The following is a 23290-nucleotide window of genomic DNA, read 5'->3' as shown; positions in this document are numbered from 1 at the left end:
ATACTTCATGCAAATTTTAAAGCAGAAGTCGTGCAGTACAAGTGAAACATTCAGAGAAACTAAGACTGACTTCATGAACGTCTGCACAGTCATAACAGACAATATTAGCCAATCAATGTCATTAGATGATTTGTGATCATCAGTTTGTACAGAAAAGTTACCCAGGTACTTGCAAATGCATTGATAAATTTCTTCTTCTGTGTAAGTGCAAACATTTTGTCAGCAATCCCTCACCATTCACGAGTTAACACCACCCATAAGGCCTGCATTTCAATTCCTTAATCGCAATCCTACAGAGAGGAATTTGGCCAGACTATGCCAGATCAGCCATGCCCGATGGCCAGCGCTGTTGAGAGCTGTACAGGGCGCTAACCCTCTGCCCGGGCAGGATAAGTTGATGCTGCACGACCCGACTTTATGCTGCCAGGCATGTCCGATCAATAGATCTGGGTTATTAGCCAGATAGTTGGGCCCCTTTTACTCATCATGAAATTAGATGCACTACAGGGGCAATTCAGCCTGGTATGTACAATGTAAATCTACGCACTAGTAGTACATAGCCGGGGCACAAAAAGGAAAAAAAATCTTAAGTGCACAAGATCTCCTGATCATGTTTTCTCGTTTTCAGATGGCACTGATGGAATCTGGAAGAAATCAGCTGAGGTGGCATACTGGCACCAATGGGAAAAAAATGAGTTTTAAGAAATAATAAAAACATACAATAGAATACCAGTAAATGTGTTTATATGCATTAACTTAGTGCACTGACATAATTGGAAAAATAAAATCACTTTCTGGACATGATGGCACTTCAAGCTACCCACAACTGCCCTGCTTGATTTGTTTCTCGTCGTCATGACATCCACTCCAGGGCAATAAATCAAAAGCCACAAGTTACGAGTACTTGCTATTGTGCTTAATTACCAGTAGTTTAAAATAAAAATTCAACTTCTTAACAATCAACTACCCAGGAGTTGCTTATTGATGATTGAGAGATTGGACAAACAATGCTCAAGTGGTACCAGTGCATGAAGTTCACGAGGAGGAAATAATCTGAGTTATGATGAATTATTTGAATCAGTCCCAGGGGTACTGATTCATGAAGTTTTATCCACCAGACTGAGGGAACCTTATAAACTGTAGCATATATCATTTTGGGACTTTACTTAGTTCAAAGTTTAGCACAGGAAGAGCAGCATGCATGCAGCCTGGTTGTACATGTAAGTTAGAAACTTCTGACCCAGGCTAAAAAAAAAAAACCCTAACAATGCCAAACTTTCACACAGATAAGACCCAGTAAAAAAAACCGTTTGGACAGTGCAGGGTTATCAAAATGCCAAGAGAAATAGCGGGCATACTGCAACTGTACAACATGACAATCATTTGGACAAGTATTCATCAAAAGGTTCACCTTCCTGTGTTGCAGTAATGTGCACTATGGGCACTGGGATTACTCGCATGCCAAGAAATTTGCCAGGTGTTACTTTAATAATTTCTCATAAATATCGAGAGCATACTGTTTACAAAATGATCATGCTGACTCTCACAAGGGCAAGACACGGACTCAATAAATCAGGAAAACAACTGTCAATTGCTCTTGTTGCTTGTAATGTACATGTAAACTGCTGTATGTACATGTACAGTTTTCTTTCACTTGGAATCAAGACAAGAACATGTGCCGTACATGCAGAGCTGTTCCCGTTTTCCACTGTTGACCTTTATCATGATAACATGGTGTTACATGTACAAATCCCAAAACATCATTTATAACATCTTAAAATGTTCCAATCTTATCCAGCCAATTTCCAGTTTACATTTCATAATAACATGAACAAAATGGGAAAATAACCTGGTAGGGCTGAGTCAATTCAAATAATTCACTATTCGAATATTCGATTTTCAAGTTGATCGAATATCTGAATATTCGGTCATACTAACAGGCAGATTGTTGATGAACAAACCATATATAAAATCAGTCGCAATAACGCACAAAATTGTACATTGTAATCAATACAATAGCTTCTCACATCTAGGAATATCTCCAGCCATGATTTAGATTTAAGGGACGGACAGTATTTCTTGCCCTGTTGAAACTTCTAATCCCTTAAGGTTTTTAATAATTTACACACGTACATTTTGAATCACTGTAAGATTTGTCACTTTTCATTTGAAACAAGCCTCCATAATAAAATTTTTCTCATTTAAAACAAAAGAAAATTTTCCCTTCCTTTCCATGAATTTTGCATTTGAATATTCAAATTCAGAAAATATTCAAATATTCGATAATCAATTGGATATTCGGCACAGCCCTATGACCTGGGCAGTTACCAGGTGGACCCGACAAAGATTCACAGCAAGTGTTAATAGGTTCATAATTCACGTGCACTGGATGTAGTAATGTTAGGATAGGGCTTACACAAGACAAATAAAATCTTTCCTATTATTCTGTGGAAGCAGGACATACAAGAAAAGTTTGCCATCCAGAGTTTTAACCTATATTGGAACAAATTTAGAAAATGAAGTAAACCCTGGGGACAAGGTGGAGAGTCAAGGTGATCCATGGAGAAAGTTTATGCACAAAGTGGTTCCTGTTTTTTGTTTTGACACCTGGATTTACTTGACATTCTGTGCCCGAAGAAACCAACGATTGTCCATTCAGTCTGTAATGTACCGGTACCACTTTGACTTGGGGTCAGAATGGGTAGGGTTGAAGATATGGTTCCTGTGCTTACACAATCCACTACACACAAACAAAGGAAAGTGCACTGCCAGGCCATTTTGAAAAATAAAATTCAGGAAGCTATCAGGCAAGTTTATCTTGTTTCATGTTCCTTGTTCCTGAATTCATGTTCCTTGGCAATACTTGGGTGTATAACCTTGATAAGAGACAAAGAAAAACACACCACCACCAGCATGAATGCTACTTGTAGAGTGGAGGCTTGGACAGGAAATTCTGCTATCATTTTCTACCACACTGTGTAAACAGAATTTTTACTCAACTCCAAAGCTAGCTGATTTTTATCAAACTCAAGTTTGTCATGTTTCATGAATCACTAACTGAAGCAAAAGCAGTGTAGCAGTACACTGACTTCATTAATTGATACCACATAAAAAGCAACAAATGTACATGTGTATACTGTACACTAAAGTACAGCAAACTCAATATGACTTGTAAATATGAACATGTACATTTAGATACACCCTAAAAATCTGGTGCTATGGTTTTTAGTTTCAAAATACATGTAAATGTGGCCCTATAAAATATTATGTACATACAAACATGTTGGAATCATACATGTACATGTTTGGACATGTGCATATGGTACACTGGACAACAATCTAAACAAAATGGCACTGCCTCAACTAAGCCTGAATATTAAAAAACAGTAATACCAATATTTACTGCACATATTGAAAAATATGGGATTATACATATTTACATGGAGTTTTTTCTATAAACGTACACGTAGGCCTACATGTAGGAATGCTAAATAAGGAAGCTGCACGTACATACATGTACATACATCACATATGTACCTGTGTACAGTGTAGATTAATTTTGAAGGGGTGGGTGAAAAAAACAAAGACAACAATCTTATTATCTTCAAAAGAATTTGAGCCAATGCCCCTCACACAAGATACAAATGTATGTACATGTAATTCCATTCTATCAATGACAAGGAGGGAATCAGTCAGATAACATTGGTGAGCTGTGTAATCAATGGGCTAAAGATGCAGCTGTTCTCTTCTTCTTGTACTGTCAACTAATATGCTTAGTGTTCCAATCAGTACAAGTGGGATCATACATTAAAGAGCTCCACAGCCTACAGGGAAAAAGCAATGCACTTGTCTAGTACATGTCCTTGTACATGTACCAGAGTAGGAATAGGCGGGACTAATTGAAGTCATGTAAAGGACAGTTTATGGTACTTGGCAAAAATGGGAAATTGTGATGTCAAATCAAATGTACTGTACTTTGTATTTATATCACAAATTTGTAAAAGTTCAAATGTCACTGACAATGTCTTTGTGATGTTGAATTTGTTTTGCTGTTGTAGCTGCCTGGAGTACAAGCTCGTCTTCCAACACAGAGAGGATGTTTAACCTACCGGTATGGTTTAACATGTTTAAAGAGTTTACAGGAATAAAGGAGCAAAGCTCATAACATGGTTATCAGAAATTAGTAGTGAAAGTTCTACCCTTAACTGGAAACAGAAACATTTTGAGTAGTCTTTTAGGAGAAGGTGCATCTATGCTTGACTTATACTTACACTTATGTAAACATACTTTATTTTCTCTGGTAATTTTGTTGTACTGCCAATTATGGACCATCCATTAAGCCCAAGCTACATATACCAGGCTACATGTACATGTACATGTACTGGTACAGCTTACATATTTAAACCACAGCAATGCCAAGCAACTTCAAAATTAGGAGAGCTGTGGAATCTAAAATGCCTGACAAGTACATGTATAATTTTTATCTTAAGTTTTTCTACGGCAACACCCGTGAAATTGAGAATCGTGGATAACAATGCATATGAGCACTCACTCACACTCTACTGTAAGTGTACATGTACATATGTACGTGTAGACTTCAACTGAAAACGTATGTCAGATGGCTCTTTGGAGTCAGGCATTTAATGCTTCAGTTTGGATATCAGTTTGCAGATAAGCCAGGCAAGGGGTCCTACTTCCTGCAGGGCTCCTGGGATCATGCGCTGTGCTATCACAGTCACACCAGTTATCTCTGTCTCTCTATCAGTTTTTCCTTCTTGCACAATCAATTGGATTCCGGCCCACATGTAGCCATCGGCTTTTCCCTTTTTCTTTTCATTTTTCCTCCTTCGGACTGCTTCTGCAAACACTATTATTGTATTAAGATCAGACATGCTGGTAGGACTGTGGCGCGACTACTGGGAAGATAATCATTCCTGGTTTTGTGATGAATGACTGGATCGTGTGCATGTGTAGATTTATGCATTGGTACCATCAAGGAGGCCAACTGTGGTACTTGGATGTTTCACTTTTACATCACATACCCACAATTGAAGGGATCCTTTACAGCTCTGTAGTCAGTGCCACCTAGGCAGTTTGGTCATTGTGTCATGAACATTAATGGCCGACTCTGTAAGAACCAGAGCTGGGTAATGCGCCAGTGTAACCATCTCTGAAGGTGGTGGAGAAAAAGAGACTTTTGATGGGATCTCCCTTGAGACATCTCAAAGATGATTTTTCCAAACGGTGCATGTACTGAACCATCCACACTATCACACTTGCTATATCAAATTAAATGTTGTTATGCCAACTTACATTTGCGAGAGGATCGAGGGACATGCCTGCTTAAATCTGTTCCATGCACCTCTTACACGCCAAGACATATTTACCTTAACCTTTTCAAATCCAGTGAAACCTCACGCTGTGTAGGTCCCACATTGCATGTTCCTTTAACAGACTCCAAATTTCTAGGTTATCAATAGCCACTGGACCTTGTTTTTCGTCTTTCTCCATTTTCTCTCTGCCTCGTCAATCCTATCAAATCCTCAACAACTTCATCAAATCCAAAGAATCGAGACAAGCTAGGGTTAATGGCAATTTTTGGCTTACTGGATGAATTTCAACTTGAAATGCTGGTATCAATTCTTGTGTTATCTAATAGGAGCATTTATGACAGCTTCACTGCAATTAAATTGAGGCGTGTTTTGTAAACCAAAAACCGGCCTTGGGACATGAGTGACAGCTCAGACAGAATGAAAACTTGAATGATACAGGTACATTTGTACCTACATGTACATGTACAGGTATACCGGTATCTTGTGGAACCATGGCAGAACTAAGTACTGCTTCAATTTGTTCCAACTGTGCACCTCCTATACAATGTACATGTGCTGGTACCCGGTACATGCCGATTGTGTCTTTACCAGACTAAAAGGTTATGCTTGAGAATGATGTCCATGTAGTTTTAGGCTCTATCAATGATGTATGGAGTGTTGTGGTCAAAACGGGATACAGAGAAGACATGGTCAGTGAACATGTACATTATTTACTGCGTATTAAAGATACATGTACTGGTAGAGGACAGTCTATATCTCAAATACCAAGTTTACATAAGTTTTTTAGTTCCTCAATGACCACGGCAACAGGAAAAAAAAATACATGCTTCCTGGGCCAGAGCTTGATTTTTTTATACACAGAGAAACAGCAATCAATAGTACAGTAGCTGTAATGTATTGATTCTAAGGTCATGTTATTTGCCATTATGACCAACTGTCTGAACAAACTCAATTGGCCCACCTGGGCTTATTACGTAACACTGAACAGGGTCCCTAGACCAAGCCAGACAAGCTGATTGTCATTCACTGAGTTACGACACTCAATAGAGGGTCCAACACTAGGGGTATACCAGGTACATGTAATAATGTGTCATTCCCTCCCGTCCTAGAAGCCACTTCAAATGAATGTTTAATGGTACTTTTGGGCCGCACATTTTATGCTGTGTGTACAGTAACTAGTGTGCCGAGTGCTTGGCCAATCAGCACGGTCAATGAGAAATGAGACAGTCCTGTTACTAGTAATTGGTTGATAGATGTGAGCTGACGCCAGACAGATGTGTTAGATGCATGCTGATTGGTCACAATCTGGAAATCAAGAGGCTTTGTCTTAGTTGTACATACATGTAATTAATTACCTACACATAATTACCGCCCACATATTAGGGTGCAGTATGCTAATTCCGGTGAGAATTTCTGTCCAGCCCATCAGCGTTAAAACTGCCCCCTCCCACAGTATCTTTTGAGAAAGGAGATTGTACGGCCCCAAAAATGGTGACATTGCGTAAATTGTTGCCAGGATCAACTCCCTGGGTCTTTGAGCTTTCATATGACAGCAGAATGGCTAAAAATATGGTTGAAAAATGGTCCCAAGTACCCAAGAAAGTTGAGGGTTGCCGGGGGGGTGGATTTTTTGTTTTGTGGGAATAATTAAAAATGTAATTGGTTAACCCACAAAAAATGAGAAGAAATTGAAAGAGGACCAGACAAGAATTCAATCTGTGCTTCAGAAACCTCAGGGATGTTGGTACCGTACATGTACATGTATGTTATTGGACCCTGAAACAGTGCAGATGTTTTACACTGTTTCCAATCGGGCTTGAATTACCCACAGGCACCATCACTGTCTCCTTGTTTGTAGACTACATAAGACTTCTAGAGCCATTCACTCTATATGCAAATTGTGGAGTTAATCTTGTTTATAATATCACAAAGGCTGCTAGTCAATAAATGTCCAAGGCAGCTCAGGTGGTTGCTGCCTACATTGGCATCCCACCTCTAATGGTTTGACAATGACAAGGACATGTTTGATGAATGCTTACTTCCATCTGAATACCAAGCTTGAGGCAGTGCAGCAACATAATGGATTTCGTGGGATAAACATGTCTAGAAATATGTCTGCAGCAAAAATGACATACTGACTCATTAATTTCTAGTCCTTTAAAGGTTGGCATTAAATCATCACTTTTCATGTTTGAATTGGTTATATACATGTACATAGTGTACATACACTATATAAAACTGTGACAAATGTCATTTCAAATCAGTCTATTTTCACAGGGGTGAGATTGACCAAAGCTGAAAAAGGCATCAAGAAGCTGAACTGTAAAAATCTCCTATACTTTTGTACACAGCCAGTGAGGGAAAAAAAGCTGAAATCCAAAACCAAAAAACCCCCCAGAGAAATCAACTTGTCCATGCATGTAACAAAACTAACCATTTTGGAAGTAACCACTTCCATTATTCATGTAGTGTACCATACTCATATGCTTATAATCACTTCTATGAAATTTCAAACCACAAGCATTTCATCAGAACAACATGTATCCATGTACCACTATCAGTTACAAAATATGTATGTTTCTGTTCTTGTACACGCTCACTCAGGTATGCTGCAGATTCCAAAGGAAGGAAACATATGAGTAATACATTGGAAATTTTGTATTCAATTCTTTTATCTATTTTCCTTGAAATCAAACCGACCAGTGCTTTTTACGAGAGGCCTATATGTGCCAACAACATGAGTATGCACCCTATAGGCTATATCATACATTTTTTTGACATTATATCCATGTTCCTGATAACAAAAAATATCACATACATGTACATACCGGTACATGTACATGTACAATACTCGAAAGTTCCCATAAACTAAACACGTACATGTACGTATTTTCGTAGCACCAATATGCAAATTCTCACTATCACCCAAGAAGCTGTGAAGGACTTGCCACAGGAATCAGAAAATTGGTTTTGTGTTGCGGCAAGCTGCTCCTCACCTGCTTGCGTATTGTATGGAACATAATCACATCGACAGGATTGCAGAAGGGAAAAAAATCTTATTTCCTTGGTGACATCATTTATTGATGCCTCAACGCAACCATCATCTTAAAGGCTCACTGTCAGAAAAATGCTGTATCCGTCTATATGTACATGAACTAGTATTTTTTTTCCATTTTGATAAGATTTTGCAAGTGGTTTGCCTGATCTCCAATATTCTTGTATGAAAACACAAGCTCTTAAATTTTACATTTCGTTGGAGAAATCAGCCCACACAGCTACAAATGTGCAGACAGTACAGTTTTGCTCCAGGTAGCCAGTACGTGCATGTGAACTAGGGATACAATGATTCTGTTACTAACATCATAAGATCAGAGGTGAAAGTAAAGGAAAATGAAATATCCTGGATTAAGTACCCCACAGCAGCATAAGGTCTATGGTACACAATCGTGTTCTACGTGTATAGCAACTTTGTAAAAAAGGAAAAAACAACAGGATCCGGACATCTACTGGTACCATAACGAGTATCTGGGCACACAATCTCCCCTGTCCATACTGTTCCTTCGTGTTCACGCAGGCTGGCACGGTAGACCTGTAAATGCACACATATGCACTCGTAGTCATGTACAGACCTTGCACGGAGCACGACTGATGTCTAGTCAGCCAACTCATCATTAAGTCACACCCTTTTGCACCTGACAAACCTCTGATAATTAATTCTGACAGACTGTAAAGCATAATGTTCTAGAAAGGGACGCAGCCATGCATGGTTTATTCCACAGAAGCCCACAAGCATTTGCATTAATTGATATTAAAAGGGCTTTAAAAATAGATAAAATATCAGCAGGTAGAGGACCCAGTGTAAGCAGGTTTCAACTGTGCTGACTCAATGTGTTTAATCTAACCACTTATATGTCGCTGCACGATCAAAATATACATTTTGAAAACAATGAGCAGGACAATAAGCCTAGAAATTCAATTTTGTTGAAACAGTCTCTGTACATGTACAATTTGTAAACAAATAACGGATGTTTGTTTTTCTATTTCATGACAAATATTTTCAAGGGAAAACAGGGATAAGAACAGTTCTATTCCAGTCTTGGAAAAGATTTTTTTCAACAGAAATTGCATCCTTAGTAAGTTAAGATCAAAGATGGTGAATGCTCGTGCACCCAATGTTAATCACCAATTTTCAGGGTAATAAAACACTGGAAGTTTTGAGTTGCTTTCTCAAAGGCATTAACTTTAAAGAGATACTGTATACAGTGATGACCGATTTACTAAATGAAAAATGAATATCAAATTGAAAACCAATTGTTCTTGGGGTTTTCCCCACCAACCATAAATCAAACACAGACCACGCTGAATGGCACCACGAAGTCCTCATCAAATAAAAGAGCATTCACTGTCATGTGAAATGACTTCCTGAAAATCCATTCAATATCCAAGGTCTTGTTCTTCCCAGGATCTCTGGTATCTGAACCTCCTACCGTTTGCCCCAAAACATTGCCAGATGGCACAATAGCCTGGTAAATAATTTAATTTCATGCCCCATCACTTTCCTGACTGGACTTTTATGGTTCTCCGTAAGCATCTATGCTTTCACAGCAAGTCTACATACATGTATACACTGTACATGTACTTGAGCATATTCATGCCACAGAGCCAAAATCAATGCTAATGTAACTGCACAGAAACATAAATAACTAGATATTTCCACTTCAGTTCATTGATTAATGTCCCACTTACTCTGTGGTTGTATGAAGTTCTGCTGTGATGTGTATGCATGTTTTCGAAGTGATTGTTTCGTTCTCTGTGACACTTTTATCCACCCTGTGGTTTATACGGAACTACAGAGATCAATCAGCAAACTCTTATTTCTAATTGCTGAATAAACAATGCAACATAAATTCTATGTGTTCCTACAAGCAGCAATAAAATACTTGTTTGTCATTCAGTTTCGAAGGCTGAAAGTGCATATTATTCAAATTGACAGTGTCATAGATGTAACTGCCTGGTCCCATTTCACTGTGGAGAACACGATGTGAAATTTTATTCATGTACATTAGAATGACAAATACATGTTCATGAACCTTAAGTTGGCAAACACTGCCCGACGTTCATTTTAAATTGAGTGAACTTACTGTACAGGTCCTTCTCATTTTCAGTCGGTAAACTTGTTCTCGGAGATACTTTTCTGGCAAACTTGCACAATATCTGAATTTAACATACACGTACATACGATCAGCAAAATACATGTATGTTTTGGTTTAGTGCTATTGAAGAATTTTTGGCCATCCAACAAATTTAAAACCTACATGTACAGTACCCATACATGTACCAGTACATGTATGTCATGTCTAATCTTGCATCCTATCCATCACATCGACAATAGCTGGGCCTCGTAATATCAGTTTCCCTTTGAAGTCTACACTTCCATCTCTTTACAACAGTTGAACCGTAAGATAATGCTCCTGTTATTTCACATACCTACCACGACATGATTCAGGATCAAACTCCTCTGATATAGATTACTGTGCCTCGCAGAGACAACCGTATTAGGAAGCCTTTTTCTTACTTTTAATATTACAAGCAGCAAAGCAGAAAGGGCATGGAGGGTGTTGATAGAGAAGTGTTAGTGTAGGCCTTCCTCTGCCTTGTCACCGACATATATGTAGTAGTGAGGCTCTCTCAGGGTGTAACACGCACGGAAACGGAAAATATGTAGAAAGACTGATCAGAAACTTGTAATATTGAGCAAAGGTACCGGTATCCTGCACATAGAACAAACACATTTGTAGGATTGGCCAATTTTTAGTAGACTCATCCAATGAGTTTCATCCCTAGGGAAAGTGAAAAATGATAGTGAAATTAGAGGTTTCAGGAAAGGTTGGGTTTTAAATAAACCAAGAGGAAATCCAATCCCATCCAATCCAATGCTCATTCCTAACGGTGCCACTTCACAGACTCATTTTCACACTGCCTTACTTAGGTAAACCCTTTTTTTTAAATCATGTTCACGGAGATATTATGTGTACATGTACAGATGTACAGTATACATGCACAAATGAGAAAAACACATGCAGAGAAAATGAATTTGTAGGCAAAGTGGACTCAAGGGGATTCGATGTAAATTGGAAACCGACAGGAATATGAGGATCGCTATCCCATGTTACATCTGACCTTTATTACTTGACATGGAAATATCACTGGAATTGATTTCCAACTACCTATATTAATATTTGTTTGGCAGGTAATTCGCATTTTCACTCTTGGAAATCAGAAAATGTGTTCTGAACATACAAAATCATATGTCAGATGTGACAGGGATATGACAAAAAAAGGAATTACCCAGGTACAGGTACATGTAGCATTGTACCAGTCTGTATTTGGCCCACATCTCCAAAAATAAGAACAAGTTTAAATGTTTTACCTTCTAATTCTTGTTGAAATCTGCTTTCAAACAACCCAATCTTGCAGCCAGTACTTAACAAATTTAAAACATATAATCCACACTGCAGCAGTGCAAATATTCCCAATTTATTCTCTGGGTAATTAGGGGGCACAATTTTTTTTGTCATCGTTATTTGCCAAGGTGCGTGCAGAATGCTTCAGACTGAATGCTGTGCATACACTTGTGTACTGAGGCTTACAATTATACGTGCATGTACAGTACATGTACCGGTACATAGTATGTCTACATGTAAATGTGCATGCGTACATCACATGTAGGCCTACATGTACAAATTCACACACTACAGCGGTTGATGACTTACAAGTACAAGTACACGCAACTTAGGTCCTACTAAGTACATGTACATTACACATGTACAGTGTCCCATGTACATGTATGGGTCTGTGGCGGGTTGTACTACTACCAGTGATTCAAAGACCCTCAATATCATGATCAGAAAGCCCCGTTTAGCCTTACATGTAGCTCGTTACACATTCCACTTTGTTGTTGACCCCCCATCTCTCCCACATAACTCCAAGACCACTTCCACCCTTGCCCCTCTCTGTAAGATCTGATGATTGCAAAACCAATCCTGACTCAACTGGCCTCCAAATGCACACGGAAGCCTTGCTCATTTCATGGGGGTGAATCAGCACAGGTCGGTCGTGGGTATCCGAGCTGCATGACTCACGAGTTGTTTCTCCATCAGATCCATTTCCCCAGGATGCAACAACTCGCCCTTGCATAATGTCGTAAATCTGATTGGAGCCATGCATGCAGGCTACCACACACACTTATCGTACCAGCTATTACGTGTTGTTTAAGATGACTCATGTTACAGGTTTTTTCCTTATTCCCCCATCATTTTCTGTCTTCAATTGCTCTCTTCATCTGCATGTGGGCCCACGCCGGCGACAATGGAAAATATTCCTTCAGCAAACTGGCATTCTAGAGTTGTGTTGATCAACGTAGTTGTTTCAATACACAAATCATCAATGACTTGGGAAACGACAAGTAGATGTGAATTGTGATTGGAAGTGCTAGCACAATATGGTGAATCAGGGTGGGTTCTGTATCCAGTTTGCATACATGTAATATGCCAGTAGGTACTGGTACCGTGATTTTACATACACCCTTGGGGGTTAGAGTTGAGGTACCGGTACACGGTACATGTATGCGTACAGTCATGACAAACACATACACAGTATTATACATGTATACAAGTACATTACCATTACCTCAAACTTTGTGCAGGCTACATGTATACTGTACACGACATTGACAGATTTTGGGGTGAGCTCTTATAAGAAATACACAGACGCTACCGTGCATGTACATGTACATGTACCTGTACCGTACCTGTGCACATACACGATATGTACACATGTTCATTTGAGGTGTAGCTTGTGAAATTACCACCGGGTAAAATATGAATAACTCCAGTGTTTCACATTCATACATTTGGCTTCTTTTTAATACGTCATCCTGATCTAATAAAAGCAAGGTTTGTGGGTTTCATTGCTTCATGTAAACGCTGAGGTAATGGGCAGAGAAAACTATCAGCACAATCAACACCTCTGAAAAAGAATACAGCACTCGTAATGGACAACAGGTGTAAATCGTACATTACGCATGTCAAAGTTTGGACATTGTTTTCATTTCATTTCATTTATTAATTTCTGAGAGTAAAAGTTACGATCAAACAAACACACATGTTAAGCAACACCCCTACAGGATTGCAAAAAAAGCAACCTGAATTACTGTCAAGTTGTTCTCCTAGGTCACAAATGAAAAACAGGAATGGAAAGAAATACATGACCCGATAAAGGGAATGGTAAACAAGACCGTAATTTTGTATGCAATATACAATGTAGCATAAGGGTACCAGTACCTGTTACAGGGAGTAACATGTGACAAGGTCTTCTAATGAGAACTGGTTTTTTTCCTGAGCCGAACAGATCCTCACATCAATCATCATGTGAGTGCCCTTCAAATTCTGTCCAGTGTCTTGATAAACAAGCCCCGAGGCAACATTTGAGCCAGGGTACATGATTTTAGAAAGCAACTGGGTTCTGTGACGTCCATCATTTAAGAATATTTTGAACCAACTACATGTAGAACTGAAGTACATGTACAGTGTATAGAGAGGCGTTAAAATCAATATTCAATTATAAAGACTTAAATACATGTTACATGTATGTCTGTACATGTATGGGCATGTAATTTGACATGTGTACAATACATACATGTACATTTGGAATGCACTGATGACCTTGATGTGACAGGAAAGAAAAGTCACTTACTGTAGGCCTGACGGTGGTAACAATCCTATGAGTTACAGTGTACACAAGGGCTAAGGTAGTGCAAACGCTGAAGCGTTATAAATGGTAGAACTGGAGTGATGGATGCATTACATATGCAGGTGTATGTCACATGTACCAGTACAGTACATGTATGGACCCGTACATGTACAGGTGTGCTGTTCAGTATGGAAAACACTCTTGACTTCCACGGAGCATCAACCCCAGATAACATCAACCATCAAGACTTGCAACCACCGGGTTTCCTCCCTCCCATATTCTGTCTCCGAAACGTGAGACACCCGATCCAGTGCAATTCCTGCATGAACCATTTCAGCGATCCCCTGCAGACACACTGCCTGCAGGCGGACGGACAAGTTGGATGAAGATGGACAGAGCTAGAGGAGGGAAGGGGGGTTGGGAGACAAAAGGGCTTAGGGGAAAGTGGACAATATCAAGTGGTGTGTCCGCCAAGATCCAGCCATCAATTACTATGAGTCATGTATACATGTACCTTACTCTGGTTATAACATCAATACCATGTACCCTTTTTTGGCTGCATGCAGGACAGGTCTACCAGCATAAAAGAGGCCGACTACAGAACAGTCATACACAATGAATCCTTGGGAGTTTCCTCTTCATCATTTTCATTCACTTTTATCTTGCATTTAGCGACACGTTAGGACATCATGATACAAAGGTTCCAAGACGATATTTTTAACATTCGAGTTAGCAAAATGTACTTAATTTTATTGCATACTCGTGTAATTTCTAAAACATACAGCTAAGAGTCAAAAATCTATTCCTACCAAATGTAGAAATTTTAAGATTAAAAAAAACTGAAAGGTTAAAAAAATTAAGACTTACACTTCAAAGATAACTCAGCCAACAAAAACACCCGTAACAAAATCTCATGACAACTGTTACATGTTCAGTGTATACATGTAGTATAAATATCTTCTCTAAATCAAATACACGTCCATGTATTTAAATGTGTAACAGGTTTTATTTCTACTCTTAAAGCCTCTTATGCCCAGACGCTACCTTATGTAACCAGCAGAAAGCTTCCAGTAGACAAATTGCATCCTGCAATAAAGTGGGCGAGGACCTTGGAAAATTGTAAGGCATCAATGCATCTATAAGTCAGCAAGGCCGTGATGCAGACCGACTGTAGATGCACTAGTCAAGAGACATAAGGTAGCACCAATGACTCATGCTGTGCATATAATGCTGGTTCAAGTCCATCTCATTTACATAATTCAATGTCATTTCAAGCAAGACAACTCCCTGGGGCTCCGACTATTTACACAGCCCATTATAAAAGTGACAAGAATGACATTATAATTAACATGTTTCAATACCGGTAATTTGGCAAGTAAACAAACAGATAATGCATGACAGGTATGCTTTCACAGATGAATGGAACAAAGTTCTGCGTACACTGTACAACCTACATGTATGTACATGTACGTACATGTACATACGTGTACATGTGTAGAAAAGTGCATACATGTACATGTATACATGTATACATGTACATGTATGTCCTAGTGCATGTGCTCCAACATGCACTGTAAGTACATGTGCTATACAATGTACAAACGTGATCCTTTCTAGTAAATCACAAGTACATGTACATGTAACCACATGCACATGTAGCCAGCACAAGCGAATGTGAAGTGTCACTCTTTCCTTTTATGATGGCAGGTAAAATTGACTTGCCAGTTTTACTCCCAAGGCGCTAACACATCATCACTTGTAAAATGGTCCCATACAGTGTACAGTGCTTAGCTTTCATGTGCCATTCTGATAGGCCAAATCCACAGGGAAACCCATTTTTGATTGCATTCTCTGAAACTACCTTACTCAATGTAATCTGTCAAATGAAATGGTGCCAGACAGTTTGGTTTCAATGCCTTATTTTCATTTTTTTTTAATGTTGCTTGAATCATTCACCGGTAGACCACACATACGGTACGCATGGATGTAATAAATCTCATATGTTGAATTATTTATCATTTGTCACAAAATTAATCTGCAATGCATTTTACGTCATAGCTTTCATTTCTATTCTTACATGTACATGCAAGTTGCCAAAATAAAAAGTTAACCTCGCTTTCAATTCAACATGGCTGACTTGTGAATACTGTCAATTGCGCTGTAGGGCCTTCTCAAAACAGATACACCCATCACATACCAGTGCGTGTATACCTGAAGACAAGAGCAAAATGCATTTTCCGAGGAAGAAAGTTATAAGGCTGCTAGTGGAGCAATTTGCTCAGCAGAGAAAATTGCAACTGGCAGTAACAGGGTACCAGCCAAAACGAGAGCAAGAAAATTTGCTGAGCAATAATTTTCACAACTCAGGCCAATATCTCTAAACTACAGTCACTACAAACATTCTCATATTATGCTCATCTCATTCAGGTAGGTGTCATTGATTTATAAACTCCTGCCATGTGGCATCTACTTTCATTGCGGATAATTCAACGACTTCCTGATTCAGTGTATAGCCAAGGAGCACGCACTCTCCTGAATAGTAACAGGTCAGGGGTGGAAAACTAATGACTTCCTATTCAGATATAAAGACAGGTCAAGTAAACCAAATGCTGAACGATAAATTTATTCTCTGTCCTCTCCGATTTCGTAATATCATCACGTGTCAGCGGTGAGCTTTCTATCTGAAACAATAACCAAGTCTAAAGCAAAGCCAGCTTATACCGGGGTATGTATACCATAATGTGACACACCATGCTTCCAATTTTTCTAATTTAAATAAATGTTCTGCAATTTCCAAAGCAAATTCAATTTCCTGCAGAGTGCAAGCAAGTTGGGAGGACCAGGTTCCCCGACTGCACCTGTATTTTGAAGAAGCAGCAATCAGACCATCTCTAGACATAACCAAAATAAATCACGCACAGCCAAATAAACAGCCCTCCCTTAAAATAAACAAGGCTGCATTGCTGCAAATTAACATTCACTGCTATTTGGACAATTCTGACTTGAGTCTTTAGAAAGGTTCTACAGTTTTACAAGCTCATGCCTCATTTTTCTGTTTTCATACTTGTGCACAAAATACTGCAAAATTTCCAGCAACAATTTGGCTTTTTCTCCTATGTTCCACAGTTTCAATTTCATACTGATCAAACTGGATGAACGAAAGAACATTTCAGGCACTTGTACATATAAATGTACACGTGTGTACAATGACCATGTGTTGAATTTCACGGCCAAGAAAAAGTAGGCGAGGCTCTTCTTGACCCTTGACCCCAAAATGCAAAAAAAATGCCTTGAATAAGAGATAAAAGCTGAGCCAACGGAATGTATGTATGTAAATCATCAGTGTCATTATAATGAGTACTGGTATCTTCAAGAGTGAGATAGCAGCTTGACAGCCTGGCTGCATAGTTTACTGTTATCAATCAATATCCTGGCAGGTCTACTGGTTGGGTATCTTGTCGTCGGATTTGTAGAATGATGACAAGCATGGGCGCTGTACCGGTTCTCCAGCCATCAGCCAATAAGCAAATTGATCTCACAAAGCAAAATGTGAAACCTGATTATGATACATGTGCAGTACATCACATGTGAACATACGGCTCACATTATGGTAAAGAAGGGAGTTCTTGTTGATCAGTTTAAGGCAGAGCGTTAAATTACTTTTAATGACTGGAACCGCTCATTAGGCTACAAAGTAAAGTTTTCATATTTTGGATAAGACTGTCTCCTAACAACTGTCTTCTGCATATTTGGATGACCAAAGAGAAACAAAACTTCCAATTCAAAACAGAAAGTAAAAACTGCCAGAGAACATTAATCTAACAGTTCCAAATCCTCTAATTTCAACAGGATTTTATATATACCCCAGAGGGTTACAGTTAACAAAAAAACTGTTGAAGATTTCAATGTGCTTGGTAACTTGGTTACCAGCTGCTGAGAACCAGTCAGATAACGCACATAGCAGAGCAAGAAATTATAATTGGACATACCGGTATGATATTTTCTGATCAGCTCTTGGTCAACCAAAAACAGTAGCGGTTGGTCCAAAAAATACCTGAAAGAATTCTCTGTAAAAGAGCATAAGCAAAGTCTTGAAAGCGTTAGGCTCTGGTTTTTGTGCTTACAACATTTGAACTACGAGGGCGTGTTCTCATGTATCCTTGCCCTCAAGTAACAGCAGAATGAAATTGGTCATACATACATGTATATGTATTATTTGTCTCACAACTTTTTGGGGCCTGATTTAACTAATAACGAATGACATTTTGACAGGTAGCCTTTTGTTGCTCGCAGAATTTTCTAGTACTCTGGAAATTTCTCCATTAAAAGCTTCCAAAATGAACTTTCCACCATGATCTCGAACTCTCACATTTGTTTAGGACAGAATGTGGAATATTCACTTTTAACCAGTGGCCCAATGCAACACTATAATCCCTGACAATTCAGTGATACAGATGACCGCACACTAAGGTCATCTGATCATCCTACAATGAAATGATTGTGAAATTGTCAGGATAACACATTGCAACACATTTTGTACACAACTTGGACTAAAGCACATCCGCCTTAATGCACCTACAGAATTTAGAGCAGTCTGTGACATTATTTTTCCTCCATATGCATGATACAACCCTGATAAAAGTCACTTAATTATGCGATAAAAGCTTTGTGCAAACAGCCGTAGATATTCATGTGTACGTGTAACTTCACTTTCCCTGAATCCTTAAGGTTCAGAAGGGTCTTGTCAATGTCAAGAATAAATCATGAAATAAATGATCAACACCCAAAATAACTCCATTTCTGGCTCCAAGGCTGGTTTGTGTTGCAGAAAATGAGACTAACGACTCTCCTACAAACTGAAAGTGATCATAGGGAAAAAAACAACCAGGAAAAAGGAAGTGGGGAGAGAACAAGACAGTAGAGCAGAGAAAAAATTTTCTACTCAAAATGTTTTTTTCAAAAAGAAGGGAGACAGCGCTTTTTACAAGGTGGCGGATATTTCCAGGATTGCCAATCTGGATTTCTTTCCTGATATGTCCTGTATTTGTATCTGAAGGAGTTTCCAACATATCAAACTGGTCTTAAACTTGCACACATGCTACTTACTTTGCTGGAAACAAATAAACAGTCAACATACATGCATAGCAAATAAAACCTTTAGGAAAATCAGGCAGCCGACAAGGACGAGGAAACTCGTTTTATTTTTTTCTACTCAGATCGACATGCAAAACTCAGTTTGTATTTGGTGGGCTGGAGTACTGGAGGGGGGGTGTCTATTCCAATCAAATCTGTTTCTAAGCATGCATCATCCTTTGAATACCAGACGTACATGTAAGCAGATTTACATACTATACAAGATTATGCATCGCGATTGCTTCCAACAAGGAATTATTGTAATTTTAACTCAGAGGGACAGGCTCAATATTTTCAATGAGATGCATAACTTGCTACAGATGAACATCGCAGGCTTGCTAATTCATACTCACGCACTCTTAAGTACAGCAAGCTTATCAAGTTAATGCATAACATGCGCCAACCTGATTACTCCCGAATGAGGAATGTAAACTAGGCATCAGTTTACTAGTTGTAATGTGCCCACAATAGCACAAGTACTAATGTTACAATAATATTACACAGAAGTGTTGCTAACCAAAGAAAAGGAAACAATCCACAGACTGGGTATCTAGTTGGTAACAGGATAGGCCTGAGTGGTGAACATTCATTACCAAGAAAAGTTACAAACTGCTGTGAAGCTGTAAATCAGACAAAATGGTCATCTATCGGTACATTACACAAACGTGACACTCATCATTTCTTCCATAATAACTTTGATAAATAAGACTTGCAGCATTCCATGGTGGAAATGGACTAAAAAGACGGCTTCCTATAACACCATGTGGATAGATATCTTATTGGAAGGGGTACCAGTAGGGTTCTGATAAGAGCTGGCCAGTGTGTACTCCACGTTTTAACCGATGTGCTCTGCATCAAGTACACACTCAACGGTTCTAATCAGAACTTTTTGGGTAACTCTTACAACAAGACATGTATCCACATTACTACAAGCCCTCTATGGTTTGGCTAAAAGCTTGATAAGATAGCATACCAGAGTCAATAAAAACCTCTCATTTTGAGATAAGTGATCAATGACGACTGTGCAAAATCAGGCTGGAGTTGCTTCATTTGTAAGAAAACTTATTCGTGTTAGGAAATTAAGAGCTAGAGTTGAAATAGAGAGCGTGCAAAGTGTGCCCTAATTGAGGACTGGTGTTTGTTCAGAAAAAGTTCCATATGCGGACACCACTTGATTCCTCATGCATAAACCCTTTGACACTAATCTGAAAAATTCAAAATCTTTTCTAAGAAAACGACTTAGTATTTTCCCTCTTAAATTGAACTTTTCTGGACATATTTTTGCTTTCTGATGGATAATAGGTCACTGTAGGGAATAATTACTGACATCGATGTATGGAACTCTTGTCCTTATAAATGCTGTTCTAAGTAATGTACATGTACACACAAAGACAGATTTAGGGGGAGCCCTCTTACCTTTAGGGACAGTGAATTTTAAATTGATTTATTGCACTACGTGTTCCTGTATGTAATGGCTATGGGCTTCACAATACGCAATCGCATGGACCCTCCAAGTGTGTGACTGCATCCCTCCTTTCCAAATATCTTCGATCCACCCCTGCACATGAGTTGAGTTGACCTGTTCATTGTCACTAATTTTCTCTTTTGCATAATGACAGCACCTTCCAAGTAAGCCAGTTGTGAACGAGTTTGCAAGCTTGCCTGGCAAGCACAGACATAGCAGAAAGTGGCTTGAGTGTGCTCTTGAGCATTTTAATTAAATTTCAACCGAAAAGATTCATTGAACTGATTGCGGATCAGTCAGCTGGTGACCAGACTAAAATTCTACTGATGCCTTACCTGAGTCGCAGAGGCTGACAAGGGTTTGGATTTTAAGCAAGCCAACAAAATGCTGAAAGTCTGCCACTCTAAAACACTGTGTGGTTTGCAAGTTCATCAACTACATGTAGCGGTACAATTTGATGAAATCCAAGAATAAGCCAATTTCCCTTTCCGCTGCCATGTTGACTTTAGCACCCTTACGCGAGTACGTGAACAAAGCAAGAGGGGAACAAATTGGGGAGGAGTTCTATATATATATACAGATGCCAGTAATTATTCCCTACAGTGACTTCTTAGCCATCAGAAAGCAAAAACATGTCCAGCAAATTTCAATTTAGGAGGGAAACATGAAGTAGTTTACTTAGAAAACACAATTTTTCAGACCAGTCTCATACAGTTTGTGCACAGGGCCAGGGTGGCAGGTGGCGTCTGTATACCTATATGGAACTCTTTCCACACATTGTCTACAACAATAAAAATCGCGAGTATCCATCCTTCAACCATTACGTAACGTTGTGAGGAATTTGTTCCCGTGTTTACTCTTCTGAGCATGCGCACATGAAACATGAAAAAGGCTTAGCCTATCCTCCCAACATTTCTCATGTTTCTTCGGTGTAGGCTTGTCATTCATGTTGTTTCAGGTTCATTACTACCTTTGAACATGTTGAATCATAAATTGCATCAATAATGTTGTATTTCATCAAAGAACAGGAAACTACAGTGCTTTTAAGACTTTTAAAAATCAGGCCTACCCCACTTTCTGAATGTTTGTGCTGCATGAGAGGAGTGCATGCTATAGACATGGTGTGATTGGTGAGTGGTAGATAACCATGCTGAACCCATCAAGATTATGTAGGCTTTCAATGGTCCCTAGGGGGTTAGGGTTAACAACTTTTAAGACAATCCTCAATGTCCAGTAATAATAATAATACACATGATCACATCGATTCACACTGAATGGAAAATTATGCAATTCAGGAAGCTATCCCTCGACCGCTTTCCGTTCACTCTGAATTCCACAATTTGGATGGCCAGTTTAAACCTACCGGTACATAGCACAGAGTTAATAATGGTATCGTGAAGTCAGTGGTTGTTCCAAAACCACCAGACCGCCGTGCTCTGGAAGCATTGGGAGAAACAAACCTTGTTTTCTGACAGGCATTGACTGAAATACGCCTAATGAGGACGTTTGGTCCATACTCTTCCTTGCTGAATAAGCATAGATTTGGTCACGCCATACTGGCCTATTTAAATGCAGAGAAAATAAACCAACAGGAACACAAAATCAAGAGCAATTTTACTTACAAATTCACCAGGCACGTCTTGCAAGCTTTTCCTCTTTTCAAGCTTCGTGGTCGAGCCGGTTATTTGAGACCGTACGTACGCGTCTTCTCGCCTTCAAAGCAAAGAAACAAACACGCCGCGTGCATGGCAAGCTAGCTGGCTTGCTTCCGTACCGTGCGTCAAACCCAGGTTAACCGAAATGGAATAACCCCACCTCCTGGTTACATCAGCATAATATCTAGGCAGCAAAAAACAGGGGTGGGGCAATTATAATAATTATTCAATTTATAGAATATTCAGAAATTCAGTCAGAAGTCCGTGAAAAGCCCTTCGTTCAACTTGCTGTACAAAATCATTTGAATCTGTCTGATTACACCTGGTTCTTTTTAATGGAGATTGTAATCGACTTTTGTGGAATGAATATAAAGATTAGTTTTCACCGCGGATTTCAAATTTGGTATCGTCCTAATAATTGTCCAATTGTGCTGCTTGGTGGCGCTATTCCCAAACTAGGAAGCGCGCTTAGTTTTCACGCAAGTTGTACGCCGCTCACGTAAACCCCCCTGTTGTCAATTTCCAGATTCGGAATGAACGTCTTTGACATTCGTACACACCGTCTCGGGAACTGAAGCTTGAGTGGAGTGAACATCGATACCGTGCACGATATGGGGCCGATGGGTACCCCCCCACACACACACACACACAAGTGTGTATTTGCCTGCAACTGGGAACCCCCTAGTGTTCCTCTTTTGTTTGTACTTTAACTTTTTTAGAAGACCACCCATATGTTTTGTACACAGTTGTCAATCGGGGACCCTCTGTCAATCGGGGACCTCACGGTCCTCTATTGTTCAGGGTCCCCAATTGAATGCAGAAACAAACTCATGACCAATCCCTATACACACTCTAGACTATTGTTACCGAACACATCCCCTCTAAAAGTCAGTAAAGAATTCCTGAGATTCCGATCAAACAATGACCAACACAAAGGCGGGGGGTTCTCTCGG

At 39.3% G+C, this 23290-nt stretch overlaps 1 protein-coding gene across 2 annotated transcripts in view; it reads right to left on the bottom strand.

The window, feature by feature from the left end:
- The window catches only part of LOC110982062 (contactin-2-like), a 55200-nt gene extending 32711 nt beyond the window's left edge, over positions 1-22489 (bottom strand). The window contains exons 1-2 of one of the 2 annotated variants that reach the window (XM_022240210.2): positions 22305-22489; positions 18074-18151 (exon numbers count right to left, since the gene is read on the bottom strand). The gene's annotated coding sequence lies outside the window, so the exon portion shown is untranslated. The remainder of the gene's footprint in view (positions 1-18073; positions 18152-22304) is intronic. The other variant, XM_022240209.2, reaches the window with a different exon arrangement.
- Between the last annotated feature and the right edge of the window lie 801 nt (positions 22490-23290).

The sequence above is a fragment of the Acanthaster planci genome, linkage group LG04, assembly GCF_054643075.1.
Source record: "Acanthaster planci isolate LZ-2023a linkage group LG04, COTS_SCS, whole genome shotgun sequence".
Classification (NCBI taxonomy): domain Eukaryota; kingdom Metazoa; phylum Echinodermata; class Asteroidea; order Valvatida; family Acanthasteridae; genus Acanthaster; species Acanthaster planci.
Note: the sequence above shows the minus strand (reverse complement) of the source record. Positions and strands in the feature narration are given on the sequence as shown.